At 50.2% G+C, this 26,801-nt stretch overlaps 37 non-coding genes across 37 annotated transcripts; all 37 read right to left on the bottom strand.

The window, feature by feature from the left end:
* Positions 1 to 5,668: 5,668 nt before the first annotated feature.
* Positions 5,669 to 5,742, bottom strand: Trnan-guu (transfer RNA asparagine (anticodon GUU)). Its single transcript has one exon. It is a non-coding gene; the product is annotated as a tRNA-Asn (tRNA).
* Positions 5,743 to 6,075: 333 nt separating this feature from the next.
* On the bottom strand, positions 6,076 to 6,147 carry Trnat-cgu (transfer RNA threonine (anticodon CGU)). Its single transcript has one exon. It is a non-coding gene; the product is annotated as a tRNA-Thr (tRNA).
* Positions 6,148 to 6,834: 687 nt separating this feature from the next.
* Positions 6,835 to 6,908, bottom strand: Trnan-guu (transfer RNA asparagine (anticodon GUU)). Its single transcript has one exon. It is a non-coding gene; the product is annotated as a tRNA-Asn (tRNA).
* A 333-nt stretch (positions 6,909 to 7,241) lies between these two features.
* Positions 7,242 to 7,313, bottom strand: Trnat-cgu (transfer RNA threonine (anticodon CGU)). The gene has a single exon. It is a non-coding gene; the product is annotated as a tRNA-Thr (tRNA).
* Positions 7,314 to 8,000: 687 nt separating this feature from the next.
* Trnan-guu (transfer RNA asparagine (anticodon GUU)) lies at positions 8,001 to 8,074 on the bottom strand. Its single transcript has one exon. It is a non-coding gene; the product is annotated as a tRNA-Asn (tRNA).
* A 333-nt stretch (positions 8,075 to 8,407) lies between these two features.
* Trnat-cgu (transfer RNA threonine (anticodon CGU)) lies at positions 8,408 to 8,479 on the bottom strand. The gene has a single exon. It is a non-coding gene; the product is annotated as a tRNA-Thr (tRNA).
* A 687-nt stretch (positions 8,480 to 9,166) lies between these two features.
* On the bottom strand, positions 9,167 to 9,240 carry Trnan-guu (transfer RNA asparagine (anticodon GUU)). The gene has a single exon. It is a non-coding gene; the product is annotated as a tRNA-Asn (tRNA).
* Positions 9,241 to 9,573: 333 nt separating this feature from the next.
* Positions 9,574 to 9,645, bottom strand: Trnat-cgu (transfer RNA threonine (anticodon CGU)). The gene has a single exon. It is a non-coding gene; the product is annotated as a tRNA-Thr (tRNA).
* A 687-nt stretch (positions 9,646 to 10,332) lies between these two features.
* On the bottom strand, positions 10,333 to 10,406 carry Trnan-guu (transfer RNA asparagine (anticodon GUU)). Its single transcript has one exon. It is a non-coding gene; the product is annotated as a tRNA-Asn (tRNA).
* A 333-nt stretch (positions 10,407 to 10,739) lies between these two features.
* On the bottom strand, positions 10,740 to 10,811 carry Trnat-cgu (transfer RNA threonine (anticodon CGU)). The gene has a single exon. It is a non-coding gene; the product is annotated as a tRNA-Thr (tRNA).
* A 687-nt stretch (positions 10,812 to 11,498) lies between these two features.
* On the bottom strand, positions 11,499 to 11,572 carry Trnan-guu (transfer RNA asparagine (anticodon GUU)). The gene has a single exon. It is a non-coding gene; the product is annotated as a tRNA-Asn (tRNA).
* A 333-nt stretch (positions 11,573 to 11,905) lies between these two features.
* On the bottom strand, positions 11,906 to 11,977 carry Trnat-cgu (transfer RNA threonine (anticodon CGU)). The gene has a single exon. It is a non-coding gene; the product is annotated as a tRNA-Thr (tRNA).
* A 687-nt stretch (positions 11,978 to 12,664) lies between these two features.
* On the bottom strand, positions 12,665 to 12,738 carry Trnan-guu (transfer RNA asparagine (anticodon GUU)). Its single transcript has one exon. It is a non-coding gene; the product is annotated as a tRNA-Asn (tRNA).
* A 333-nt stretch (positions 12,739 to 13,071) lies between these two features.
* Trnat-cgu (transfer RNA threonine (anticodon CGU)) lies at positions 13,072 to 13,143 on the bottom strand. Its single transcript has one exon. It is a non-coding gene; the product is annotated as a tRNA-Thr (tRNA).
* Positions 13,144 to 13,830: 687 nt separating this feature from the next.
* Trnan-guu (transfer RNA asparagine (anticodon GUU)) lies at positions 13,831 to 13,904 on the bottom strand. Its single transcript has one exon. It is a non-coding gene; the product is annotated as a tRNA-Asn (tRNA).
* A 333-nt stretch (positions 13,905 to 14,237) lies between these two features.
* Trnat-cgu (transfer RNA threonine (anticodon CGU)) lies at positions 14,238 to 14,309 on the bottom strand. The gene has a single exon. It is a non-coding gene; the product is annotated as a tRNA-Thr (tRNA).
* A 687-nt stretch (positions 14,310 to 14,996) lies between these two features.
* Trnan-guu (transfer RNA asparagine (anticodon GUU)) lies at positions 14,997 to 15,070 on the bottom strand. The gene has a single exon. It is a non-coding gene; the product is annotated as a tRNA-Asn (tRNA).
* A 333-nt stretch (positions 15,071 to 15,403) lies between these two features.
* Positions 15,404 to 15,475, bottom strand: Trnat-cgu (transfer RNA threonine (anticodon CGU)). Its single transcript has one exon. It is a non-coding gene; the product is annotated as a tRNA-Thr (tRNA).
* A 687-nt stretch (positions 15,476 to 16,162) lies between these two features.
* On the bottom strand, positions 16,163 to 16,236 carry Trnan-guu (transfer RNA asparagine (anticodon GUU)). Its single transcript has one exon. It is a non-coding gene; the product is annotated as a tRNA-Asn (tRNA).
* A 333-nt stretch (positions 16,237 to 16,569) lies between these two features.
* Trnat-cgu (transfer RNA threonine (anticodon CGU)) lies at positions 16,570 to 16,641 on the bottom strand. Its single transcript has one exon. It is a non-coding gene; the product is annotated as a tRNA-Thr (tRNA).
* Positions 16,642 to 17,328: 687 nt separating this feature from the next.
* Trnan-guu (transfer RNA asparagine (anticodon GUU)) lies at positions 17,329 to 17,402 on the bottom strand. The gene has a single exon. It is a non-coding gene; the product is annotated as a tRNA-Asn (tRNA).
* A 333-nt stretch (positions 17,403 to 17,735) lies between these two features.
* Trnat-cgu (transfer RNA threonine (anticodon CGU)) lies at positions 17,736 to 17,807 on the bottom strand. The gene has a single exon. It is a non-coding gene; the product is annotated as a tRNA-Thr (tRNA).
* Positions 17,808 to 18,494: 687 nt separating this feature from the next.
* Trnan-guu (transfer RNA asparagine (anticodon GUU)) lies at positions 18,495 to 18,568 on the bottom strand. Its single transcript has one exon. It is a non-coding gene; the product is annotated as a tRNA-Asn (tRNA).
* Positions 18,569 to 18,901: 333 nt separating this feature from the next.
* Positions 18,902 to 18,973, bottom strand: Trnat-cgu (transfer RNA threonine (anticodon CGU)). Its single transcript has one exon. It is a non-coding gene; the product is annotated as a tRNA-Thr (tRNA).
* Positions 18,974 to 19,660: 687 nt separating this feature from the next.
* Trnan-guu (transfer RNA asparagine (anticodon GUU)) lies at positions 19,661 to 19,734 on the bottom strand. Its single transcript has one exon. It is a non-coding gene; the product is annotated as a tRNA-Asn (tRNA).
* Positions 19,735 to 20,067: 333 nt separating this feature from the next.
* Trnat-cgu (transfer RNA threonine (anticodon CGU)) lies at positions 20,068 to 20,139 on the bottom strand. Its single transcript has one exon. It is a non-coding gene; the product is annotated as a tRNA-Thr (tRNA).
* Positions 20,140 to 20,826: 687 nt separating this feature from the next.
* Trnan-guu (transfer RNA asparagine (anticodon GUU)) lies at positions 20,827 to 20,900 on the bottom strand. The gene has a single exon. It is a non-coding gene; the product is annotated as a tRNA-Asn (tRNA).
* A 333-nt stretch (positions 20,901 to 21,233) lies between these two features.
* On the bottom strand, positions 21,234 to 21,305 carry Trnat-cgu (transfer RNA threonine (anticodon CGU)). The gene has a single exon. It is a non-coding gene; the product is annotated as a tRNA-Thr (tRNA).
* A 687-nt stretch (positions 21,306 to 21,992) lies between these two features.
* On the bottom strand, positions 21,993 to 22,066 carry Trnan-guu (transfer RNA asparagine (anticodon GUU)). Its single transcript has one exon. It is a non-coding gene; the product is annotated as a tRNA-Asn (tRNA).
* A 333-nt stretch (positions 22,067 to 22,399) lies between these two features.
* On the bottom strand, positions 22,400 to 22,471 carry Trnat-cgu (transfer RNA threonine (anticodon CGU)). Its single transcript has one exon. It is a non-coding gene; the product is annotated as a tRNA-Thr (tRNA).
* A 687-nt stretch (positions 22,472 to 23,158) lies between these two features.
* Trnan-guu (transfer RNA asparagine (anticodon GUU)) lies at positions 23,159 to 23,232 on the bottom strand. The gene has a single exon. It is a non-coding gene; the product is annotated as a tRNA-Asn (tRNA).
* Positions 23,233 to 23,565: 333 nt separating this feature from the next.
* Positions 23,566 to 23,637, bottom strand: Trnat-cgu (transfer RNA threonine (anticodon CGU)). The gene has a single exon. It is a non-coding gene; the product is annotated as a tRNA-Thr (tRNA).
* A 687-nt stretch (positions 23,638 to 24,324) lies between these two features.
* Trnan-guu (transfer RNA asparagine (anticodon GUU)) lies at positions 24,325 to 24,398 on the bottom strand. Its single transcript has one exon. It is a non-coding gene; the product is annotated as a tRNA-Asn (tRNA).
* Positions 24,399 to 24,731: 333 nt separating this feature from the next.
* Trnat-cgu (transfer RNA threonine (anticodon CGU)) lies at positions 24,732 to 24,803 on the bottom strand. Its single transcript has one exon. It is a non-coding gene; the product is annotated as a tRNA-Thr (tRNA).
* Positions 24,804 to 25,490: 687 nt separating this feature from the next.
* On the bottom strand, positions 25,491 to 25,564 carry Trnan-guu (transfer RNA asparagine (anticodon GUU)). The gene has a single exon. It is a non-coding gene; the product is annotated as a tRNA-Asn (tRNA).
* A 333-nt stretch (positions 25,565 to 25,897) lies between these two features.
* On the bottom strand, positions 25,898 to 25,969 carry Trnat-cgu (transfer RNA threonine (anticodon CGU)). Its single transcript has one exon. It is a non-coding gene; the product is annotated as a tRNA-Thr (tRNA).
* Positions 25,970 to 26,656: 687 nt separating this feature from the next.
* Positions 26,657 to 26,730, bottom strand: Trnan-guu (transfer RNA asparagine (anticodon GUU)). The gene has a single exon. It is a non-coding gene; the product is annotated as a tRNA-Asn (tRNA).
* Positions 26,731 to 26,801: the final 71 nt, after the last annotated feature.

Here is a 26,801-nt window from a genome sequence, read left to right on the forward strand (position 1 = left end):
GCTGGAGTAATCATCCTAGGTGCAGTACGCAGCATACTTGAGAGCTTCCGTGCAAAGAGAAGCCAGATGTCCTTCACATTGTCGCATAGAAAGCGATGTTCGATGGTATCTAGTAGAGTACAGTGAACGCAGTTCGGAGTGTCTGCCAAGTGGATCATGTGTAGTTTTGAATTTGTCGGTATGATCCTATTGACCGCCATGTACCATGTAGACCGCACCTGCGATGGTAAGTGTGCGTCATGAATGTTTTCCCAGATCTTGGCCCAGTTGCAGTCTCTATACTTCACTTCTATTCTGTTGCGCGGCTTACTGTCCGTCAGGCAGCTGTAAAATGCTTTGACCCTGTAAAGATCATTCGCAGGTATGTTGCTTTGAATAGAGCTGTATTCGAGGAAAAAAGTACTAAAGTGGCAAAATGCAGTCGGGATGTGACTTACGTTTACCGGAGGCATCATGCTGGCAGGTGCAATTTCATTGAGAAGGTGGGCCGTTAAGGAATTTGGTGAACGTTGCCATTGTTTATACATGTTTCTGATATATAATGCTTTCGCTTTGTGGTAAACATCAGTCAGATTTAGGCCGCCCTTTCCCAAGGGGAGCGTCAAGGTTGCAAATGGGACTTTGAAAATGTGTCCCCTAGTGACAAAGTGTCCGAGCGCTGCGAGCATTCGTTGTGCTATGACCTTTGGTATTGGCAGGATTTGCGCGACATAATTCACTTTAGAAACAATGTATGCATTAACTAAAAGCACTCTTTGTATGGCGTTGAGATTTCGCAAATGATGTTGCCGTATGCTGGCCCGAATTTGTGCCAATAATTTTCGATAATTAAGAGCAGACGTGCAGCGGATGGTGCGCGCGTATTCAATGCCGAGACATTTAAATGTTGTCATTCTTTTTAGTGATTGGCTATTGCCAAGTTCGAGTCCCCTACCAAGTTCCATAATGCCAGACTTTTGACAGTTGACTTTCGCCCCTGATGCGGCTGCATAAGTGGATATCAGCTGAAACGCGCGTTCCAAATCTTCATCTTTCGTCACCACGAAACTGACGTCATCCGCAAATGCCTGGCATACGATCTTCTGGCCATGTATGCGGATTCCCGGAAGGTCTTGCGCCAGGGAGAACAGTAAGGGTTCAAGAGCAACTGCAAACAAAGCCATTGACATCGGGCAACCTTGTCGCACCGACCGAGTGATGTTAATAGGTTTACTGAGTTGTCCGTTGAGACAGATCTTGGACGTACCGTTTCGCAGCAGCAGTGTAACAGTGTCAACAACTTTCCGTGGAAAATTCATTGCTTCCATCACGCACAGAAGATATGAGTGACTGATTTTATCGAATGCTTTCTCAAAATCTAACGAGACTAGAGCGCATCGCATTTCGCAAGCGGCGGCTGTAGCTATGATATCTCGATATGCAGTTAACGTCTGCTGTATGTTTCTAGTGTTCCCAACGCTCGTCTGGTAGGCCCCCGTGACAGTACTAAGTACCGTACGGAATCGCTGCATCATGACCCGCGCGAATATCTTATAATCGGTATTAAGTAATGTAAGCGGTCGGAGATTGTCGACTGTCTTTCCCGCTGGGGTTTTGGGTACCAAAACCACTATGCCCTCACAGAAGTCCCTTAGGACATCACTTCCAGCATTGAAGATATCATTACAGACCAAGGTCAACTTTGGAACTAAATGGTGACAAAAGGTTCGATAAAACTCAGCCGGTAATCCGTCGGGGCCAGGCGATTTATTCTGTGGGCTCCCTCGAATGGCGTCCTCTACTTCATCTTCAGTGATGACTGCAGCGAGGCCGTCTGCTTCTGCCGTGCTCAATGTCGCAAAACGGCGTGCCAGAAGGGCTTGCTGCGCCGCCATATCCACTGGGTGTTCCGTTAACTGTGCTGTGAAATGTTTATAAATCTCGTCTCGTATGTCGCGCTGTTGGTTTAAGAGTCGACCATCTGCAGTGTGCAGTTCTGTCAATATCTTTCTGCGCCCCCTTTTCTGTTCGCGAATAACATGATACATTGATGTCGTTTCGTCCTGTACAGCGTTTTGCAGACGTGTCCTGACTTTACAGCCTTCCAATTGCTTCCGTTTGAGGGTTAGAATCGTAGCCTGTATTCTTTTAATATGCATACGATTTGCTATTACTGTTGCATCTTCTCGATATAAATCTCTTAAACACTGAAAGTAAAATTCCAGGGTTTGCTTCTGCCAGGCACATCGATCTCGGGAATAACTCTTCATCGCTTTTGTTAAGGCGGGTTTCGCACATTTGACCCACCACGTAATGGCAGAATCGTACGCGGGAAACTTTCGTTCGCATTCTGCCCACGTATTGCGGAAGACTGAGTGACACCCGGGTTCTGGTAACCGCGCTACATTTAGTTTCCAGGGTCCCCTTGCCCTGTACGTCCCTTGTTTGGCTAAATTGACGGTACATATATATGCCACATGATCTGTAAAGACAGTCGGCCATAGCTCTGCCTGCAAAACATGTTCCCTCATACTTGATAATGCGTAAATTCTATCGATGCGGCTAGCTGAGTGGCCAGTAACGAATGTGAATCCTGGCCTGTCACCGTGTCGAAGCTCCCACGTGTCTATTAAATTCAACTCTTCGATGAGAGTGCGAAGCTCGGCGGACGAATTGAAGTTCGGCGTCTGGTCTTTGGGACTGAGCACACAGTTAAAGTCACCAGCGAATATAAGTTGGTCTGAAGGTGGTGTAAAAAGTGGCACAATGTCATCTTTAAAAAACTCTGCTCTCTGTCGTCGTCTCCCAGATCCGGAAGGGGCGTAGAGATTGATAAATCTAGTAGTATTGATAGTAGTCGCTATACCTCTGCCAGACGCCAGGCGCTCGATATGTGACATCACTATCCCTTCCTTAGCCATGATCGCGGTCCCTGGATCAGTGCCATGTCCAGGATTAACGACGGCATTGTAGCCTGCGATACGGTCAAGGTTAATATTTGTCACTTCCTGCAGCATGATGAGATCAATATCAGCGGCATAGAGAAAATCTTGAAGATTTTTTAAGTTTAGTGGGCTACTGATCTTATTGATGTTCAATGTCGCAATTCGGTAAGCTTGCAGGGACGGCATGAGAACAGAGATCTAGGTGACAATAAGCCGACTATGGATGTTAATGGCTAACATCATCTAAAAGAAGTCTACGTCATCAGCCACTGCGCCGACGCCGGCGGTAGCCGTTTGCTGCTGGTTGGACACATCAGCTGGAGCTTCTGATAACGGACTATCTATACGTCGCCGATCCTGTACGAAATCTTCTTCCCGACCGCCCTCTTCCACGTCATCCGACCAATCACACTCGAACTTGTCCGCTTGCTTACCGCAAGCAGATAGCTTGGATACGTCAGGCACAGGGTTCTGATCCATTGTACCTGTTATCGCAGGGTCTCCTGAGGGGAAGCGTCCGTGATCAGTGTCCGATTCGTCCGTCCGGGATTTTTTTGTCGTTTTGCTGGTTGCCGACGACGGTGGTTCAGTCACTTCAGTCATTTTCTGTCGTACGTGGTTCGCTTTTTCACGCAATATTGGCGCCTTTGCTTCTGCCCCTTGATGTGCTAGCCGGCGTTTCTTCTGTGATTTGGGAGACCGCGGGGGCTGGTGGCCAGCCAGCTCGTTCGACTCCACCCGGTCTACGTCGGACTTTTCTTCTCGAACCGAGACGCCCGCATGAATACTTTCGGTGTCCGGTCGGTGCCCCTGCTCCGAGTGAGTATTGTCCCCCTTCGAGGGGTGTGAAGAAGGAACAGTTGGTACGTCGTTCGTATCCATCGGCGTGACGCCTTCCTGCACTTCGCGCAAACTCTCTAGCGAAACATCGAAACTAGGTTCCGAGGTAACGTTAGCCCGGGCGGCGGCGACGTATGTTATAGGCAACGTAGACGTCGGGCCCTGCTGCCCACGCTCACCGGCCGGTATTTGTGCCACGCGCCGTTGGACACATTGAGCACGGATATGTTCGGTGGAACCACATCCCGCACAGGTTCTCGGCTGCCCATCATAAATCACTATGGCTCTGTAGCCACATACAGTGATGTAGGACGGAATGTGCTTCAACATATCAATCTTCACCTGCCGGACACCGTTTAACACGGGGAAAATGTGCATATTCGACCACTTTTCTGCCGTATTGCTGATGACCGTTCCATATTCCCTCAATTTGGCATTAATTTGATCAGCGGATATTTCGAATGGCAATTCAAAGATTCGAACAGTTCTCACACCAAGACCGGCAAGCGAAACTCTGACTTCACCAACATTGCCGTCAGAATGATTGAACTTTAAAACTCCTCCACAAGACTGAATGACCTGCTCGCATTTCTCGGGTCTGAACAATTTTAGGTAGACCGTACTGCTGACGATAGAAAGGTGAATGCCAACCATATCAGCAATAGTGATTTTCATAACGTCTCTAATAAATAACTCCACTTCAAAGGACTTCGGTCGGGCATAGTTCGGGTCAAAACTCAGCTTCAATGTGTCTTTCCGTATAAGTTGATCCATTATAATCGTTTGCAATTCATCACTCCACACTACAACAACGCAACGAAGCGCACACTTACCAAACAGCACGCGACCGCCACAGGCGAGAGCGTAAACAACCTGCGTCCGACCGCTACGGCCGCTGCCGGCTGACGTTTTAATGGTTCAAATGGCTCTGAGTACTATGGGACTTAATATCTTAGGTCATCAGTCCCCTAGAACTTAGAACTATGGTTCAAATGGCTCTGAGCACTATGGGACTCAACTGCTGTGGTCATAAGTCCCCTAGAACTCAGAACTACTTAAACCTAACTAACCTAAGGACAGCACACAACACCCAGCCATCACGAGGCAGAGAAAATCCCTGACCCCGCCGGGAATCGAACCCGGGAAACCGGGCGTGGGAAGCGAGAACGCTACCGCACGACCACGAGATGCGGGCGGCACCACTGAGCTAAGAAGGCGGCAGCTTAGCGTTTGCGAGCTATCCCCGAATTGTCACTTCATCATACTGAATCTTGCAGCCCTCGACCAGATATCGGATTTGGCACACAGCTGCTGCTGGGGGTGTCCACATTGCCGTTTTCCAAATCTCTTGACTGTTTCGCCCTTACGATCGACGACGAGCGTCGGGCCACCAGAAGTTTGCGGTCTGCACAATCCTGACCTAGTGCACAGCTTGTGGGATAGCGTGGCTCGACTGCGAAATGCACCTTTCGGCTCCTCTCTCTGGCTACAGTATGCTGTTGTCCACAGTGGCACTGGCGTTGCCCATGGGGCTTCATGTAAGGCGACTGCACGTCTCTCGGCCAACAGCGGCCCACTGCAGACCGACACTTAAGAGACACCAAATACAAATCGACATCGAGAGACAGGCCCTGTCATATGGCAGTCGCGACGTATACGCTGAAATTGAATGTAAAGAATACGTCTTTTGTAGTGGGCGTCGCTCTACTGCAGTCACACATGGCGAATAAATAGGAAAACAGTAGAACGTCTGTGTAGGGCCATGTTTTTACCTACAGTGTCACTTGGCTGAATGTGTATAAGGCTGTGTGGCATCACTCAAACACAGCCAAATTGTCACGCTAGCTGTGTATCTCTAACAAAGTTGACGTATGTCCTCACCTCGGTGCCGGTTAAAACGATTTCGCCCCCGGGTGGGCTCGAACCACCAACCTTTCGGTTAACAGCCGAACGCGCTAGCCGATTGCGCCACGGAGGCCTTGACTTTGGCTCCCTTGTGCTCTGTATATCAACGCAATTCGTATACCTTCTGCAGGAATCTCGCAGAATGGTAGCATCTGCTTGCGCCTCTTCACATGGATAACGTGCATGCACACTGTAGCGAGGCTCGTAAACGAATGACATCGCCAAGCATGACATTATACTGCAAAATGCATACAAACCACTGTTGTGCCTATGCATTCAGAAAACCTCTGAGGCCAGTAGAATACTTGTCATAGGTTGTAGAACATCCCTTTCCTTCAGTGTACTGCCATGTGTTAGATGCTGCTCGAGATAGCTCCGCTCCTTGCAGGAAGGTTAAAAAAATGAATGCCTTCTGTGAGGTTCGAACTCACGACCCCTGGTTTACGAGACCAGTGCTCTACCACTGAGCTAAGAAGGCGGCAGCTTAGCGTTTGCGAGCTATCCCCGAATTGTCACTTCATCATACTGAATCTTGCAGCCCTCGACCAGATATCGGATTTGGCACACAGCTGCTGCTGGGGGTGTCCACATTGCCGTTTTCCAAATCTCTTGACTGTTTCGCCCTTACGATCGACGACGAGCGTCGGGCCACCAGAAGTTTGCGGTCTGCACAATCCTGACCTAGTGCACAGCTTGTGGGATAGCGTGGCTCGACTGCGAAATGCACCTTTCGGCTCCTCTCTCTGGCTACAGTATGCTGTTGTCCACAGTGGCACTGGCGTTGCCCATGGGGCTTCATGTAAGGCGACTGCACGTCTCTCGGCCAACAGCGGCCCACTGCAGACCGACACTTAAGAGACACCAAATACAAATCGACATCGAGAGACAGGCCCTGTCATATGGCAGTCGCGACGTATACGCTGAAATTGAATGTAAAGAATACGTCTTTTGTAGTGGGCGTCGCTCTACTGCAGTCACACATGGCGAATAAATAGGAAAACAGTAGAACGTCTGTGTAGGGCCATGTTTTTACCTACAGTGTCACTTGGCTGAATGTGTATAAGGCTGTGTGGCATCACTCAAACACAGCCAAATTGTCACGCTAGCTGTGTATCTCTAACAAAGTTGACGTATGTCCTCACCTCGGTGCCGGTTAAAACGATTTCGCCCCCGGGTGGGCTCGAACCACCAACCTTTCGGTTAACAGCCGAACGCGCTAGCCGATTGCGCCACGGAGGCCTTGACTTCGGCTCCCTTGTGCTCTGTATATCAACGCAATTCGTATACCTTCTGCAGGAATCTCGCAGAATGGTAGCATCTGCTTGCGCCTCTTCACATGGATAACGTGCATGCACACTGTAGCGAGGCTCGTAAACGAATGACATCGCCAAGCATGACATTATACTGCAAAATGCATACAAACCACTGTTGTGCCTATGCATTCAGAAAACCTCTGAGGCCAGTAGAATACTTGTCATAGGTTGTAGAACATCCCTTTCCTTCAGTGTACTGCCATGTGTTAGATGCTGCTCGAGATAGCTCCGCTCCTTGCAGGAAGGTTAAAAAAGTGAATGCCTTCTGTGAGGTTCGAACTCACGACCCCTGGTTTACGAGACCAGTGCTCTACCACTGAGCTAAGAAGGCGGCAGCTTAGCGTTTGCGAGCTATCCCCGAATTGTCACTTCATCATACTGAATCTTGCAGCCCTCGACCAGATATCGGATTTGGCACACAGCTGCTGCTGGGGGTGTCCACATTGCCGTTTTCCAAATCTCTTGACTGTTTCGCCCTTACGATCGACGACGAGCGTCGGGCCACCAGAAGTTTGCGGTCTGCACAATCCTGACCTAGTGCACAGCTTGTGGGATAGCGTGGCTCGACTGCGAAATGCACCTTTCGGCTCCTCTCTCTGGCTACAGTATGCTGTTGTCCACAGTGGCACTGGCGTTGCCCATGGGGCTTCATGTAAGGCGACTGCACGTCTCTCGGCCAACAGCGGCCCACTGCAGACCGACACTTAAGAGACACCAAATACAAATCGACATCGAGAGACAGGCCCTGTCATATGGCAGTCGCGACGTATACGCTGAAATTGAATGTAAAGAATACGTCTTTTGTAGTGGGCGTCGCTCTACTGCAGTCACACATGGCGAATAAATAGGAAAACAGTAGAACGTCTGTGTAGGGCCATGTTTTTACCTACAGTGTCACTTGGCTGAATGTGTATAAGGCTGTGTGGCATCACTCAAACACAGCCAAATTGTCACGCTAGCTGTGTATCTCTAACAAAGTTGACGTATGTCCTCACCTCGGTGCCGGTTAAAACGATTTCGCCCCCGGGTGGGCTCGAACCACCAACCTTTCGGTTAACAGCCGAACGCGCTAGCCGATTGCGCCACGGAGGCCTTGACTTTGGCTCCCTTGTGCTCTGTATATCAACGCAATTCGTATACCTTCTGCAGGAATCTCGCAGAATGGTAGCATCTGCTTGCGCCTCTTCACATGGATAACGTGCATGCACACTGTAGCGAGGCTCGTAAACGAATGACATCGCCAAGCATGACATTATACTGCAAAATGCATACAAACCACTGTTGTGCCTATGCATTCAGAAAACCTCTGAGGCCAGTAGAATACTTGTCATAGGTTGTAGAACATCCCTTTCCTTCAGTGTACTGCCATGTGTTAGATGCTGCTCGAGATAGCTCCGCTCCTTGCAGGAAGGTTAAAAAAATGAATGCCTTCTGTGAGGTTCGAACTCACGACCCCTGGTTTACGAGACCAGTGCTCTACCACTGAGCTAAGAAGGCGGCAGCTTAGCGTTTGCGAGCTATCCCCGAATTGTCACTTCATCATACTGAATCTTGCAGCCCTCGACCAGATATCGGATTTGGCACACAGCTGCTGCTGGGGGTGTCCACATTGCCGTTTTCCAAATCTCTTGACTGTTTCGCCCTTACGATCGACGACGAGCGTCGGGCCACCAGAAGTTTGCGGTCTGCACAATCCTGACCTAGTGCACAGCTTGTGGGATAGCGTGGCTCGACTGCGAAATGCACCTTTCGGCTCCTCTCTCTGGCTACAGTATGCTGTTGTCCACAGTGGCACTGGCGTTGCCCATGGGGCTTCATGTAAGGCGACTGCACGTCTCTCGGCCAACAGCGGCCCACTGCAGACCGACACTTAAGAGACACCAAATACAAATCGACATCGAGAGACAGGCCCTGTCATATGGCAGTCGCGACGTATACGCTGAAATTGAATGTAAAGAATACGTCTTTTGTAGTGGGCGTCGCTCTACTGCAGTCACACATGGCGAATAAATAGGAAAACAGTAGAACGTCTGTGTAGGGCCATGTTTTTACCTACAGTGTCACTTGGCTGAATGTGTATAAGGCTGTGTGGCATCACTCAAACACAGCCAAATTGTCACGCTAGCTGTGTATCTCTAACAAAGTTGACGTATGTCCTCACCTCGGTGCCGGTTAAAACGATTTCGCCCCCGGGTGGGCTCGAACCACCAACCTTTCGGTTAACAGCCGAACGCGCTAGCCGATTGCGCCACGGAGGCCTTGACTTTGGCTCCCTTGTGCTCTGTATATCAACGCAATTCGTATACCTTCTGCAGGAATCTCGCAGAATGGTAGCATCTGCTTGCGCCTCTTCACATGGATAACGTGCATGCACACTGTAGCGAGGCTCGTAAACGAATGACATCGCCAAGCATGACATTATACTGCAAAATGCATACAAACCACTGTTGTGCCTATGCATTCAGAAAACCTCTGAGGCCAGTAGAATACTTGTCATAGGTTGTAGAACATCCCTTTCCTTCAGTGTACTGCCATGTGTTAGATGCTGCTCGAGATAGCTCCGCTCCTTGCAGGAAGGTTAAAAAAATGAATGCCTTCTGTGAGGTTCGAACTCACGACCCCTGGTTTACGAGACCAGTGCTCTACCACTGAGCTAAGAAGGCGGCAGCTTAGCGTTTGCGAGCTATCCCCGAATTGTCACTTCATCATACTGAATCTTGCAGCCCTCGACCAGATATCGGATTTGGCACACAGCTGCTGCTGGGGGTGTCCACATTGCCGTTTTCCAAATCTCTTGACTGTTTCGCCCTTACGATCGACGACGAGCGTCGGGCCACCAGAAGTTTGCGGTCTGCACAATCCTGACCTAGTGCACAGCTTGTGGGATAGCGTGGCTCGACTGCGAAATGCACCTTTCGGCTCCTCTCTCTGGCTACAGTATGCTGTTGTCCACAGTGGCACTGGCGTTGCCCATGGGGCTTCATGTAAGGCGACTGCACGTCTCTCGGCCAACAGCGGCCCACTGCAGACCGACACTTAAGAGACACCAAATACAAATCGACATCGAGAGACAGGCCCTGTCATATGGCAGTCGCGACGTATACGCTGAAATTGAATGTAAAGAATACGTCTTTTGTAGTGGGCGTCGCTCTACTGCAGTCACACATGGCGAATAAATAGGAAAACAGTAGAACGTCTGTGTAGGGCCATGTTTTTACCTACAGTGTCACTTGGCTGAATGTGTATAAGGCTGTGTGGCATCACTCAAACACAGCCAAATTGTCACGCTAGCTGTGTATCTCTAACAAAGTTGACGTATGTCCTCACCTCGGTGCCGGTTAAAACGATTTCGCCCCCGGGTGGGCTCGAACCACCAACCTTTCGGTTAACAGCCGAACGCGCTAGCCGATTGCGCCACGGAGGCCTTGACTTTGGCTCCCTTGTGCTCTGTATATCAACGCAATTCGTATACCTTCTGCAGGAATCTCGCAGAATGGTAGCATCTGCTTGCGCCTCTTCACATGGATAACGTGCATGCACACTGTAGCGAGGCTCGTAAACGAATGACATCGCCAAGCATGACATTATACTGCAAAATGCATACAAACCACTGTTGTGCCTATGCATTCAGAAAACCTCTGAGGCCAGTAGAATACTTGTCATAGGTTGTAGAACATCCCTTTCCTTCAGTGTACTGCCATGTGTTAGATGCTGCTCGAGATAGCTCCGCTCCTTGCAGGAAGGTTAAAAAAATGAATGCCTTCTGTGAGGTTCGAACTCACGACCCCTGGTTTACGAGACCAGTGCTCTACCACTGAGCTAAGAAGGCGGCAGCTTAGCGTTTGCGAGCTATCCCCGAATTGTCACTTCATCATACTGAATCTTGCAGCCCTCGACCAGATATCGGATTTGGCACACAGCTGCTGCTGGGGGTGTCCACATTGCCGTTTTCCAAATCTCTTGACTGTTTCGCCCTTACGATCGACGACGAGCGTCGGGCCACCAGAAGTTTGCGGTCTGCACAATCCTGACCTAGTGCACAGCTTGTGGGATAGCGTGGCTCGACTGCGAAATGCACCTTTCGGCTCCTCTCTCTGGCTACAGTATGCTGTTGTCCACAGTGGCACTGGCGTTGCCCATGGGGCTTCATGTAAGGCGACTGCACGTCTCTCGGCCAACAGCGGCCCACTGCAGACCGACACTTAAGAGACACCAAATACAAATCGACATCGAGAGACAGGCCCTGTCATATGGCAGTCGCGACGTATACGCTGAAATTGAATGTAAAGAATACGTCTTTTGTAGTGGGCGTCGCTCTACTGCAGTCACACATGGCGAATAAATAGGAAAACAGTAGAACGTCTGTGTAGGGCCATGTTTTTACCTACAGTGTCACTTGGCTGAATGTGTATAAGGCTGTGTGGCATCACTCAAACACAGCCAAATTGTCACGCTAGCTGTGTATCTCTAACAAAGTTGACGTATGTCCTCACCTCGGTGCCGGTTAAAACGATTTCGCCCCCGGGTGGGCTCGAACCACCAACCTTTCGGTTAACAGCCGAACGCGCTAGCCGATTGCGCCACGGAGGCCTTGACTTTGGCTCCCTTGTGCTCTGTATATCAACGCAATTCGTATACCTTCTGCAGGAATCTCGCAGAATGGTAGCATCTGCTTGCGCCTCTTCACATGGATAACGTGCATGCACACTGTAGCGAGGCTCGTAAACGAATGACATCGCCAAGCATGACATTATACTGCAAAATGCATACAAACCACTGTTGTGCCTATGCATTCAGAAAACCTCTGAGGCCAGTAGAATACTTGTCATAGGTTGTAGAACATCCCTTTCCTTCAGTGTACTGCCATGTGTTAGATGCTGCTCGAGATAGCTCCGCTCCTTGCAGGAAGGTTAAAAAAATGAATGCCTTCTGTGAGGTTCGAACTCACGACCCCTGGTTTACGAGACCAGTGCTCTACCACTGAGCTAAGAAGGCGGCAGCTTAGCGTTTGCGAGCTATCCCCGAATTGTCACTTCATCATACTGAATCTTGCAGCCCTCGACCAGATATCGGATTTGGCACACAGCTGCTGCTGGGGGTGTCCACATTGCCGTTTTCCAAATCTCTTGACTGTTTCGCCCTTACGATCGACGACGAGCGTCGGGCCACCAGAAGTTTGCGGTCTGCACAATCCTGACCTAGTGCACAGCTTGTGGGATAGCGTGGCTCGACTGCGAAATGCACCTTTCGGCTCCTCTCTCTGGCTACAGTATGCTGTTGTCCACAGTGGCACTGGCGTTGCCCATGGGGCTTCATGTAAGGCGACTGCACGTCTCTCGGCCAACAGCGGCCCACTGCAGACCGACACTTAAGAGACACCAAATACAAATCGACATCGAGAGACAGGCCCTGTCATATGGCAGTCGCGACGTATACGCTGAAATTGAATGTAAAGAATACGTCTTTTGTAGTGGGCGTCGCTCTACTGCAGTCACACATGGCGAATAAATAGGAAAACAGTAGAACGTCTGTGTAGGGCCATGTTTTTACCTACAGTGTCACTTGGCTGAATGTGTATAAGGCTGTGTGGCATCACTCAAACACAGCCAAATTGTCACGCTAGCTGTGTATCTCTAACAAAGTTGACGTATGTCCTCACCTCGGTGCCGGTTAAAACGATTTCGCCCCCGGGTGGGCTCGAACCACCAACCTTTCGGTTAACAGCCGAACGCGCTAGCCGATTGCGCCACGGAGGCCTTGACTTTGGCTCCCTTGTGCTCTGTATATCAACGCAATTCGTATACCTTCTGCAGGAATCTCGCAGAATGGTAGCATCTGCTTGCGCCTCTTCACATGGATAACGTGCATGCACACTGTAGCGAGGCTCGTAAACGAATGACATCGCCAAGCATGACATTATACTGCAAAATGCATACAAACCACTGTTGTGCCTATGCATTCAGAAAACCTCTGAGGCCAGTAGAATACTTGTCATAGGTTGTAGAACATCCCTTTCCTTCAGTGTACTGCCATGTGTTAGATGCTGCTCGAGATAGCTCCGCTCCTTGCAGGAAGGTTAAAAAAATGAATGCCTTCTGTGAGGTTCGAACTCACGACCCCTGGTTTACGAGACCAGTGCTCTACCACTGAGCTAAGAAGGCGGCAGCTTAGCGTTTGCGAGCTATCCCCGAATTGTCACTTCATCATACTGAATCTTGCAGCCCTCGACCAGATATCGGATTTGGCACACAGCTGCTGCTGGGGGTGTCCACATTGCCGTTTTCCAAATCTCTTGACTGTTTCGCCCTTACGATCGACGACGAGCGTCGGGCCACCAGAAGTTTGCGGTCTGCACAATCCTGACCTAGTGCACAGCTTGTGGGATAGCGTGGCTCGACTGCGAAATGCACCTTTCGGCTCCTCTCTCTGGCTACAGTATGCTGTTGTCCACAGTGGCACTGGCGTTGCCCATGGGGCTTCATGTAAGGCGACTGCACGTCTCTCGGCCAACAGCGGCCCACTGCAGACCGACACTTAAGAGACACCAAATACAAATCGACATCGAGAGACAGGCCCTGTCATATGGCAGTCGCGACGTATACGCTGAAATTGAATGTAAAGAATACGTCTTTTGTAGTGGGCGTCGCTCTACTGCAGTCACACATGGCGAATAAATAGGAAAACAGTAGAACGTCTGTGTAGGGCCATGTTTTTACCTACAGTGTCACTTGGCTGAATGTGTATAAGGCTGTGTGGCATCACTCAAACACAGCCAAATTGTCACGCTAGCTGTGTATCTCTAACAAAGTTGACGTATGTCCTCACCTCGGTGCCGGTTAAAACGATTTCGCCCCCGGGTGGGCTCGAACCACCAACCTTTCGGTTAACAGCCGAACGCGCTAGCCGATTGCGCCACGGAGGCCTTGACTTTGGCTCCCTTGTGCTCTGTATATCAACGCAATTCGTATACCTTCTGCAGGAATCTCGCAGAATGGTAGCATCTGCTTGCGCCTCTTCACATGGATAACGTGCATGCACACTGTAGCGAGGCTTGTAAACGAATGACATCGCCAAGCATGACATTATACTGCAAAATGCATACAAACCACTGTTGTGCCTATGCATTCAGAAAACCTCTGAGGCCAGTAGAATACTTGTCATAGGTTGTAGAACATCCCTTTCCTTCAGTGTACTGCCATGTGTTAGATGCTGCTCGAGATAGCTCCGCTCCTTGCAGGAAGGTTAAAAAAATGAATGCCTTCTGTGAGGTTCGAACTCACGACCCCTGGTTTACGAGACCAGTGCTCTACCACTGAGCTAAGAAGGCGGCAGCTTAGCGTTTGCGAGCTATCCCCGAATTGTCACTTCATCATACTGAATCTTGCAGCCCTCGACCAGATATCGGATTTGGCACACAGCTGCTGCTGGGGGTGTCCACATTGCCGTTTTCCAAATCTCTTGACTGTTTCGCCCTTACGATCGACGACGAGCGTCGGGCCACCAGAAGTTTGCGGTCTGCACAATCCTGACCTAGTGCACAGCTTGTGGGATAGCGTGGCTCGACTGCGAAATGCACCTTTCGGCTCCTCTCTCTGGCTACAGTATGCTGTTGTCCACAGTGGCACTGGCGTTGCCCATGGGGCTTCATGTAAGGCGACTGCACGTCTCTCGGCCAACAGCGGCCCACTGCAGACCGACACTTAAGAGACACCAAATACAAATCGACATCGAGAGACAGGCCCTGTCATATGGCAGTCGCGACGTATACGCTGAAATTGAATGTAAAGAATACGTCTTTTGTAGTGGGCGTCGCTCTACTGCAGTCACACATGGCGAATAAATAGGAAAACAGTAGAACGTCTGTGTAGGGCCATGTTTTTACCTACAGTGTCACTTGGCTGAATGTGTATAAGGCTGTGTGGCATCACTCAAACACAGCCAAATTGTCACGCTAGCTGTGTATCTCTAACAAAGTTGACGTATGTCCTCACCTCGGTGCCGGTTAAAACGATTTCGCCCCCGGGTGGGCTCGAACCACCAACCTTTCGGTTAACAGCCGAACGCGCTAGCCGATTGCGCCACGGAGGCCTTGACTTTGGCTCCCTTGTGCTCTGTATATCAACGCAATTCGTATACCTTCTGCAGGAATCTCGCAGAATGGTAGCATCTGCTTGCGCCTCTTCACATGGATAACGTGCATGCACACTGTAGCGAGGCTCGTAAACGAATGACATCGCCAAGCATGACATTATACTGCAAAATGCATACAAACCACTGTTGTGCCTATGCATTCAGAAAACCTCTGAGGCCAGTAGAATACTTGTCATAGGTTGTAGAACATCCCTTTCCTTCAGTGTACTGCCATGTGTTAGATGCTGCTCGAGATAGCTCCGCTCCTTGCAGGAAGGTTAAAAAAATGAATGCCTTCTGTGAGGTTCGAACTCACGACCCCTGGTTTACGAGACCAGTGCTCTACCACTGAGCTAAGAAGGCGGCAGCTTAGCGTTTGCGAGCTATCCCCGAATTGTCACTTCATCATACTGAATCTTGCAGCCCTCGACCAGATATCGGATTTGGCACACAGCTGCTGCTGGGGGTGTCCACATTGCCGTTTTCCAAATCTCTTGACTGTTTCGCCCTTACGATCGACGACGAGCGTCGGGCCACCAGAAGTTTGCGGTCTGCACAATCCTGACCTAGTGCACAGCTTGTGGGATAGCGTGGCTCGACTGCGAAATGCACCTTTCGGCTCCTCTCTCTGGCTACAGTATGCTGTTGTCCACAGTGGCACTGGCGTTGCCCATGGGGCTTCATGTAAGGCGACTGCACGTCTCTCGGCCAACAGCGGCCCACTGCAGACCGACACTTAAGAGACACCAAATACAAATCGACATCGAGAGACAGGCCCTGTCATATGGCAGTCGCGACGTATACGCTGAAATTGAATGTAAAGAATACGTCTTTTGTAGTGGGCGTCGCTCTACTGCAGTCACACATGGCGAATAAATAGGAAAACAGTAGAACGTCTGTGTAGGGCCATGTTTTTACCTACAGTGTCACTTGGCTGAATGTGTATAAGGCTGTGTGGCATCACTCAAACACAGCCAAATTGTCACGCTAGCTGTGTATCTCTAACAAAGTTGACGTATGTCCTCACCTCGGTGCCGGTTAAAACGATTTCGCCCCCGGGTGGGCTCGAACCACCAACCTTTCGGTTAACAGCCGAACGCGCTAGCCGATTGCGCCACGGAGGCCTTGACTTTGGCTCCCTTGTGCTCTGTATATCAACGCAATTCGTATACCTTCTGCAGGAATCTCGCAGAATGGTAGCATCTGCTTGCGCCTCTTCACATGGATAACGTGCATGCACACTGTAGCGAGGCTCGTAAACGAATGACATCGCCAAGCATGACATTATACTGCAAAATGCATACAAACCACTGTTGTGCCTATGCATTCAGAAAACCTCTGAGGCCAGTAGAATACTTGTCATAGGTTGTAGAACATCCCTTTCATTCAGTGTACTGCCATGTGTTAGATGCTGCTCGAGATAGCTCCGCTCCTTGCAGGAAGGTTAAAAAAATGAATGCCTTCTGTGAGGTTCGAACTCACGACCCCTGGTTTACGAGACCAGTGCTCTACCACTGAGCTAAGAAGGCGGCAGCTTAGCGTTTGCGAGCTATCCCCGAATTGTCACTTCATCATACTGAATCTTGCAGCCCTCGACCAGATATCGGATTTGGCACACAGCTGCTGCTGGGGGTGTCCACATTGCCGTTTTCCAAATCTCTTGACTGTTTCGCCCTTACGATCGACGACGAGCGTCGGGCCACCAGAAGTTTGCGGTCTGCACAATCCTGACCTAGTGCACAGCTTGTGGGATAGCGTGGCTCGACTGCGAAATGCACCTTTCGGCTCCTCTCTCTGGCTACAGTATGCTGTTGTCCACAGTGGCACTGGCGTTGCCCATGGGGCTTCATGTAAGGCGACTGCACGTCTCTCGGCCAACAGCGGCCCACTGCAGACCGACACTTAAGAGACACCAAATACAAATCGACATCGAGAGACAGGCCCTGTCATATGGCAGTCGCGACGTATACGCTGAAATTGAATGTAAAGAATACGTCTTTTGTAGTGGGCGTCGCTCTACTGCAGTCACACATGGCGAATAAATAGGAAAACAGTAGAACGTCTGTGTAGGGCCATGTTTTTACCTACAGTGTCACTTGGCTGAATGTGTATAAGGCTGTGTGGCATCACTCAAACACAGCCAAATTGTCACGCTAGCTGTGTATCTCTAACAAAGTTGACGTATGTCCTCACCTCGGTGCCGGTTAAAACGATTTCGCCCCCGGGTGGGCTCGAACCACCAACCTTTCGGTTAACAGCCGAACGCGCTAGCCGATTGCGCCACGGAGGCCTTGACTTTGGCTCCCTTGTGCTCTGTATATCAACGCAATTCGTATACCTTCTGCAGGAATCTCGCAGAATGGTAGCATCTGCTTGCGCCTCTTCACATGGATAACGTGCATGCACACTGTAGCGAGGCTTGTAAACGAATGACATCGCCAAGCATGACATTATACTGCAAAATGCATACAAACCACTGTTGTGCCTATGCATTCAGAAAACCTCTGAGGCCAGTAGAATACTTGTCATAGGTTGTAGAACATCCCTTTCCTTCAGTGTACTGCCATGTGTTAGATGCTGCTCGAGATAGCTCCGCTCCTTGCAGGAAGGTTAAAAAAATGAATGCCTTCTGTGAGGTTCGAACTCACGACCCCTGGTTTACGAGACCAGTGCTCTACCACTGAGCTAAGAAGGCGGCAGCTTAGCGTTTGCGAGCTATCCCCGAATTGTCACTTCATCATACTGAATCTTGCAGCCCTCGACCAGATATCGGATTTGGCACACAGCTGCTGCTGGGGGTGTCCACATTGCCGTTTTCCAAATCTCTTGACTGTTTCGCCCTTACGATCGACGACGAGCGTCGGGCCACCAGAAGTTTGCGGTCTGCACAATCCTGACCTAGTGCACAGCTTGTGGGATAGCGTGGCTCGACTGCGAAATGCACCTTTCGGCTCCTCTCTCTGGCTACAGTATGCTGTTGTCCACAGTGGCACTGGCGTTGCCCATGGGGCTTCATGTAAGGCGACTGCACGTCTCTCGGCCAACAGCGGCCCACTGCAGACCGACACTTAAGAGACACCAAATACAAATCGACATCGAGAGACAGGCCCTGTCATATGGCAGTCGCGACGTATACGCTGAAATTGAATGTAAAGAATACGTCTTTTGTAGTGGGCGTCGCTCTACTGCAGTCACACATGGCGAATAAATAGGAAAACAGTAGAACGTCTGTGTAGGGCCATGTTTTTACCTACAGTGTCACTTGGCTGAATGTGTATAAGGCTGTGTGGCATCACTCAAACACAGCCAAATTGTCACGCTAGCTGTGTATCTCTAACAAAGTTGACGTATGTCCTCACCTCGGTGCCGGTTAAAACGATTTCGCCCCCGGGTGGGCTCGAACCACCAACCTTTCGGTTAACAGCCGAACGCGCTAGCCGATTGCGCCACGGAGGCCTTGACTTTGGCTCCCTTGTGCTCTGTATATCAACGCAATTCGTATACCTTCTGCAGGAATCTCGCAGAATGGTAGCATCTGCTTGCGCCTCTTCACATGGATAACGTGCATGCACACTGTAGCGAGGCTCGTAAACGAATGACATCGCCAAGCATGACATTATACTGCAAAATGCATACAAACCACTGTTGTGCCTATGCATTCAGAAAACCTCTGAGGCCAGTAGAATACTTGTCATAGGTTGTAGAACATCCCTTTCCTTCAGTGTACTGCCATGTGTTAGATGCTGCTCGAGATAGCTCCGCTCCTTGCAGGAAGGTTAAAAAAATGAATGCCTTCTGTGAGGTTCGAACTCACGACCCCTGGTTTACGAGACCAGTGCTCTACCACTGAGCTAAGAAGGCGGCAGCTTAGCGTTTGCGAGCTATCCCCGAATTGTCACTTCATCATACTGAATCTTGCAGCCCTCGACCAGATATCGGATTTGGCACACAGCTGCTGCTGGGGGTGTCCACATTGCCGTTTTCCAAATCTCTTGACTGTTTCGCCCTTACGATCGACGACGAGCGTCGGGCCACCAGAAGTTTGCGGTCTGCACAATCCTGACCTAGTGCACAGCTTGTGGGATAGCGTGGCTCGACTGCGAAATGCACCTTTCGGCTCCTCTCTCTGGCTACAGTATGCTGTTGTCCACAGTGGCACTGGCGTTGCCCATGGGGCTTCATGTAAGGCGACTGCACGTCTCTCGGCCAACAGCGGCCCACTGCAGACCGACACTTAAGAGACACCAAATACAAATCGACATCGAGAGACAGGCCCTGTCATATGGCAGTCGCGACGTATACGCTGAAATTGAATGTAAAGAATACGTCTTTTGTAGTGGGCGTCGCTCTACTGCAGTCACACATGGCGAATAAATAGGAAAACAGTAGAACGTCTGTGTAGGGCCATGTTTTTACCTACAGTGTCACTTGGCTGAATGTGTATAAGGCTGTGTGGCATCACTCAAACACAGCCAAATTGTCACGCTAGCTGTGTATCTCTAACAAAGTTGACGTATGTCCTCACCTCGGTGCCGGTTAAAACGATTTCGCCCCCGGGTGGGCTCGAACCACCAACCTTTCGGTTAACAGCCGAACGCGCTAGCCGATTGCGCCACGGAGGCCTTGACTTTGGCTCCCTTGTGCTCTGTATATCAACGCAATTCGTATACCTTCTGCAGGAATCTCGCAGAATGGTAGCATCTGCTTGCGCCTCTTCACATGGATAACGTGCATGCACACTGTAGCGAGGCTCGTAAACGAATGACATCGCCAAGCATGACATTATACTGCAAAATGCATACAAACCACTGTTGTGCCTATGCATTCAGAAAACCTCTGAGGCCAGTAGAATACTTGTCATAGGTTGTAGAACATCCCTTTCATTCAGTGTACTGCCATGTGTTAGATGCTGCTCGAGATAGCTCCGCTCCTTGCAGGAAGGTTAAAAAAATGAATGCCTTCTGTGAGGTTCGAACTCACGACCCCTGGTTTACGAGACCAGTGCTCTACCACTGAGCTAAGAAGGCGGCAGCTTAGCGTTTGCGAGCTATCCCCGAATTGTCACTTCATCATACTGAATCTTGCAGCCCTCGACCAGATATCGGATTTGGCACACAGCTGCTGCTGGGGGTGTCCACATTGCCGTTTTCCAAATCTCTTGACTGTTTCGCCCTTACGATCGACGACGAGCGTCGGGCCACCAGAAGTTTGCGGTCTGCACAATCCTGACCTAGTGCACAGCTTGTGGGATAGCGTGGCTCGACTGCGAAATGCACCTTTCGGCTCCTCTCTCTGGCTACAGTATGCTGTTGTCCACAGTGGCACTGGCGTTGCCCATGGGGCTTCATGTAAGGCGACTGCACGTCTCTCGGCCAACAGCGGCCCACTGCAGACCGACACTTAAGAGACACCAAATACAAATCGACATCGAGAGACAGGCCCTGTCATATGGCAGTCGCGACGTATACGCTGAAATTGAATGTAAAGAATACGTCTTTTGTAGTGGGCGTCGCTCTACTGCAGTCACACATGGCGAATAAATAGGAAAACAGTAGAACGTCTGTGTAGGGCCATGTTTTTACCTACAGTGTCACTTGGCTGAATGTGTATAAGGCTGTGTGGCATCACTCAAACACAGCCAAATTGTCACGCTAGCTGTGTATCTCTAACAAAGTTGACGTATGTCCTCACCTCGGTGCCGGTTAAAACGATTTCGCCCCCGGGTGGGCTCGAACCACCAACCTTTCGGTTAACAGCCGAACGCGCTAGCCGATTGCGCCACGGAGGCCTTGACTTTGGCTCCCTTGTGCTCTGTATATCAACGCAATTCGTATACCTTCTGCAGGAATCTCGCAGAATGGTAGCATCTGCTTGCGCCTCTTCACATGGATAACGTGCATGCACACTGTAGCGAGGCTCGTAAACGAATGACATCGCCAAGCATGACATTATACTGCAAAATGCATACAAACCACTGTTGTGCCTATGCATTCAGAAAACCTCTGAGGCCAGTAGAATACTTGTCATAGGTTGTAGAACATCCCTTTCCTTCAGTGTACTGCCATGTGTTAGATGCTGCTCGAGATAGCTCCGCTCCTTGCAGGAAGGTTAAAAAAATGAATGCCTTCTGTGAGGTTCGAACTCACGACCCCTGGTTTACGAGACCAGTGCTCTACCACTGAGCTAAGAAGGCGGCAGCTTAGCGTTTGCGAGCTATCCCCGAATTGTCACTTCATCATACTGAATCTTGCAGCCCTCGACCAGATATCGGATTTGGCACACAGCTGCTGCTGGGGGTGTCCACATTGCCGTTTTCCAAATCTCTTGACTGTTTCGCCCTTACGATCGACGACGAGCGTCGGGCCACCAGAAGTTTGCGGTCTGCACAATCCTGACCTAGTGCACAGCTTGTGGGATAGCGTGGCTCGACTGCGAAATGCACCTTTCGGCTCCTCTCTCTGGCTACAGTATGCTGTTGTCCACAGTGGCACTGGCGTTGCCCATGGGGCTTCATGTAAGGCGACTGCACGTCTCTCGGCCAACAGCGGCCCACTGCAGACCGACACTTAAGAGACACCAAATACAAATCGACATCGAGAGACAGGCCCTGTCATATGGCAGTCGCGACGTATACGCTGAAATTGAATGTAAAGAATACGTCTTTTGTAGTGGGCGTCGCTCTACTGCAGTCACACATGGCGAATAAATAGGAAAACAGTAGAACGTCTGTGTAGGGCCATGTTTTTACCTACAGTGTCACTTGGCTGAATGTGTATAAGGCTGTGTGGCATCACTCAAACACAGCCAAATTGTCACGCTAGCTGTGTATCTCTAACAAAGTTGACGTATGTCCTCACCTCGGTGCCGGTTAAAACGATTTCGCCCCCGGGTGGGCTCGAACCACCAACCTTTCGGTTAACAGCCGAACGCGCTAGCCGATTGCGCCACGGAGGCCTTGACTTTGGCTCCCTTGTGCTCTGTATATCAACGCAATTCGTATACCTTCTGCAGGAATCTCGCAGAATGGTAGCATCTGCTTGCGCCTCTTCACATGGATAACGTGCATGCACACTGTAGCGAGGCTCGTAAACGAATGACATCGCCAAGCATGACATTATACTGCAAAATGCATACAAACCACTGTTGTGCCTATGCATTCAGAAAACCTCTGAGGCCAGTAGAATACTTGTCATAGGTTGTAGAACATCCCTTTCCTTCAGTGTACTGCCATGTGTTAGATGCTGCTCGAGATAGCTCCGCTCCTTGCAGGAAGGTTAAAAAAATGAATGCCTTCTGTGAGGTTCGAACTCACGACCCCTGGTTTACGAGACCAGTGCTCTACCACTGAGCTAAGAAGGCGGCAGCTTAGCGTTTGCGAGCTATCCCCGAATTGTCACTTCATCATACTGAATCTTGCAGCCCTCGACCAGATATCGGATTTGGCACACAGCTGCTGCTGGGGGTGTCCACATTGCCGTTTTCCAAATCTCTTGACTGTTTCGCCCTTACGATCGACGACGAGCGTCGGGCCACCAGAAGTTTGCGGTCTGCACAATCCTGACCTAGTGCACAGCTTGTGGGATAGCGTGGCTCGACTGCGAAATGCACCTTTCGGCTCCTCTCTCTGGCTACAGTATGCTGTTGTCCACAGTGGCACTGGCGTTGCCCATGGGGCTTCATGTAAGGCGACTGCACGTCTCTCGGCCAACAGCGGCCCACTGCAGACCGACACTTAAGAGACACCAAATACAAATCGACATCGAGAGACAGGCCCTGTCATATGGCAGTCGCGACGTATACGCTGAAATTGAATGTAAAGAATACGTCTTTTGTAGTGGGCGTCGCTCTACTGCAGTCACACATGGCGAATAAATAGGAAAACAGTAGAACGTCTGTGTAGGGCCATGTTTTTACCTACAGTGTCACTTGGCTGAATGTGTATAAGGCTGTGTGGCATCACTCAAACACAGCCAAATTGTCACGCTAGCTGTGTATCTCTAACAAAGTTGACGTATGTCCTCACCTCGGTGCCGGTTAAAACGATTTCGCCCCCGGGTGGGCTCGAACCACCAACCTTTCGGTTAACAGCCGAACGCGCTAGCCGATTGCGCCACGGAGGCCTTGACTTTGGCTCCCTTGTGCTCTGTATATCAACGCAATTCGTATACCTTCTGCAGGAATCTCGCAGAATGGTAGCATCTGCTTGCGCCTCTTCACATGGATAACGTGCATGCACACTGTAGCGAGGCTCGTAAACGAATGACATCGCCAAGCATGACATTATACTGCAAAATGCATACAAACCACTGTTGTGCCTATGCATTCAGAAAACCTCTGAGGCCAGTAGAATACTTGTCATAGGTTGTAGAACATCCCTTTCCTTCAGTGTACTGCCATGTGTTAGATGCTGCTCGAGATAGCTCCGCTCCTTGCAGGAAGGTTAAAAAAATGAATGCCTTCTGTGAGGTTCGAACTCACGACCCCTGGTTTACGAGACCAGTGCTCTACCACTGAGCTAAGAAGGCGGCAGCTTAGCGTTTGCGAGCTATCCCCGAATTGTCACTTCATCATACTGAATCTTGCAGCCCTCGACCAGATATCGGATTTGGCACACAGCTGCTGCTGGGGGTGTCCACATTGCCGTTTTCCAAATCTCTTGACTGTTTCGCCCTTACGATCGACGACGAGCGTCGGGCCACCAGAAGTTTGCGGTCTGCACAATCCTGACCTAGTGCACAGCTTGTGGGATAGCGTGGCTCGACTGCGAAATGCACCTTTCGGCTCCTCTCTCTGGCTACAGTATGCTGTTGTCCACAGTGGCACTGGCGTTGCCCATGGGGCTTCATGTAAGGCGACTGCACGTCTCTCGGCCAACAGCGGCCCACTGCAGACCGACACTTAAGAGACACCAAATACAAATCGACATCGAGAGACAGGCCCTGTCATATGGCAGTCGCGACGTATACGCTGAAATTGAATGTAAAGAATACGTCTTTTGTAGTGGGCGTCGCTCTACTGCAGTCACACATGGCGAATAAATAGGAAAACAGTAGAACGTCTGTGTAGGGCCATGTTTTTACCTACAGTGTCACTTGGCTGAATGTGTATAAGGCTGTGTGGCATCACTCAAACACAGCCAAATTGTCACGCTAGCTGTGTATCTCTAACAAAGTTGACGTATGTCCTCACCTCGGTGCCGGTTAAAACGATTTCGCCCCCGGGTGGGCTCGAACCACCAACCTTTCGGTTAACAGCCGAACGCGCTAGCCGATTGCGCCACGGAGGCCTTGACTTTGGCTCCCTTGTGCTCTGTATATCAACGCAATTCGTATACCTTCTGCAGGAATCTCGCAGAATGGTAGCATCTGCTTGCGCCTCTTCACATGGATAACGTGCATGCACACTGTAGCGAGGCTCGTAAACGAATGACATCGCCAAGCATGACATTATACTGCAAAATGCATACAAACCACTGTTGTGCCTATGCATTCAGAAAACCTCTGAGGCCAGTAGAATACTTGTCATAGGTTGTAGAACATCCCTTTCCTTCAGTGTACTGCCATGTGTTAGATGCTGCTCGAGATAGCTCCGCTCCTTGCAGGAAGGTTAAAAAAATGAATGCCTTCTGTGAGGTTCGAACTCACGACCCCTGGTTTACGAGACCAGTGCTCTACCACTGAGCTAAGAAGGCGGCAGCTTAGCGTTTGCGAGCTATCCCCGAATTGTCACTTCATCATACTGAATCTTGCAGCCCTCGACCAGATATCGGATTTGGCACACAGCTGCTGCTGGGGGTGTCCACATTGCCGTTTTCCAAATCTCTTGACTGTTTCGCCCTTACGATCGACGACGAGCGTCGGGCCACCAGAAGTTTGCGGTCTGCACAATCCTGACCTAGTGCACAGCTTGTGGGATAGCGTGGCTCGACTGCGAAATGCACCTTTCGGCTCCTCTCTCTGGCTACAGTATGCTGTTGTCCACAGTGGCACTGGCGTTGCCCATGGGGCTTCATGTAAGGCGACTGCACGTCTCTCGGCCAACAGCGGCCCACTGCAGACCGACACTTAAGAGACACCAAATACAAATCGACATCGAGAGACAGGCCCTGTCATATGGCAGTCGCGACGTATACGCTGAAATTGAATGTAAAGAATACGTCTTTTGTAGTGGGCGTCGCTCTACTGCAGTCACACATGGCGAATAAATAGGAAAACAGTAGAACGTCTGTGTAGGGCCATGTTTTTACCTACAGTGTCACTTGGCTGAATGTGTATAAGGCTGTGTGGCATCACTCAAACACAGCCAAATTGTCACGCTAGCTGTGTATCTCTAACAAAGTTGACGTATGTCCTCACCTCGGTGCCGGTTAAAACGATTTCGCCCCCGGGTGGGCTCGAACCACCAACCTTTCGGTTAACAGCCGAACGCGCTAGCCGATTGCGCCACGGAGGCCTTGACTTTGGCTCCCTTGTGCTCTGTATATCAACGCAATTCGTATACCTTCTGCAGGAATCTCGCAGAATGGTAGCATCTGCTTGCGCCTCTTCACATGGATAACGTGCATGCACACTGTAGCGAGGCTCGTAAACGAATGACATCGCCAAGCATGACATTATACTGCAAAATGCATACAAACCACTGTTGTGCCTATGCATTCAGAAAACCTCTGAGGCCAGTAGAATACTTGTCATAGGTTGTAGAACATCCCTTTCCTTCAGTGTACTGCCATGTGTTAGATGCTGCTCGAGATAGCTCCGCTCCTTGCAGGAAGGTTAAAAAAATGAATGCCTTCTGTGAGGTTCGAACTCACGACCCCTGGTTTACGAGACCAGTGCTCTACCACTGAGCTAAGAAGGCGGCAGCTTAGCGTTTGCGAGCTATCCCCGAATTGTCACTTCATCATACTGAATCTTGCAGCCCTCGACCAGATATCGGATTTGGCACACAGCTGCTGCTGGGGGTGTCCACATTGCCGTTTTCCAAATCTCTTGACTGTTTCGCCCTTACGATCGACGACGAGCGTCGGGCCACCAGAAGTTTGCGGTCTGCACAATCCTGACCTAGTGCACAGCTTGTGGGATAGCGTGGCTCGACTGCGAAATGCACCTTTCGGCTCCTCTCTCTGGCTACAGTATGCTGTTGTCCACAGTGGCACTGGCGTTGCCCATGGGGCTTCATGTAAGGCGACTGCACGTCTCTCGGCCAACAGCGGCCCACTGCAGACCGACACTTAAGAGACACCAAATACAAATCGACATCGAGAGACAGGCCCTGTCATATGGCAGTCGCGACGTATACGCTGAAATTGAATGTAAAGAATACGTCTTTTGTAGTGGGCGTCGCTCTACTGCAGTCACACATGGCGAATAAATAGGAAAACAGTAGAACGTCTGTGTAGGGCCATGTTTTTACCTACAGTGTCACTTGGCTGAATGTGTATAAGGCTGTGTGGCATCACTCAAACACAGCCAAATTGTCACGCTAGCTGTGTATCTCTAACAAAGTTGACGTATGTCCTCACCTCGGTGCCGGTTAAAACGATTTCGCCCCCGGGTGGGCTCGAACCACCAACCTTTCGGTTAACAGCCGAACGCGCTAGCCGATTGCGCCACGGAGGCCTTGACTTTGGCTCCCTTGTGCTCTGTATATCAACGCAATTCGTATACCTTCTGCAGGAATCTCGCAGAAT

Source organism: Schistocerca nitens, chromosome 6 (assembly GCF_023898315.1).
Source record: "Schistocerca nitens isolate TAMUIC-IGC-003100 chromosome 6, iqSchNite1.1, whole genome shotgun sequence".
Taxonomy (NCBI): domain Eukaryota; kingdom Metazoa; phylum Arthropoda; class Insecta; order Orthoptera; family Acrididae; genus Schistocerca; species Schistocerca nitens.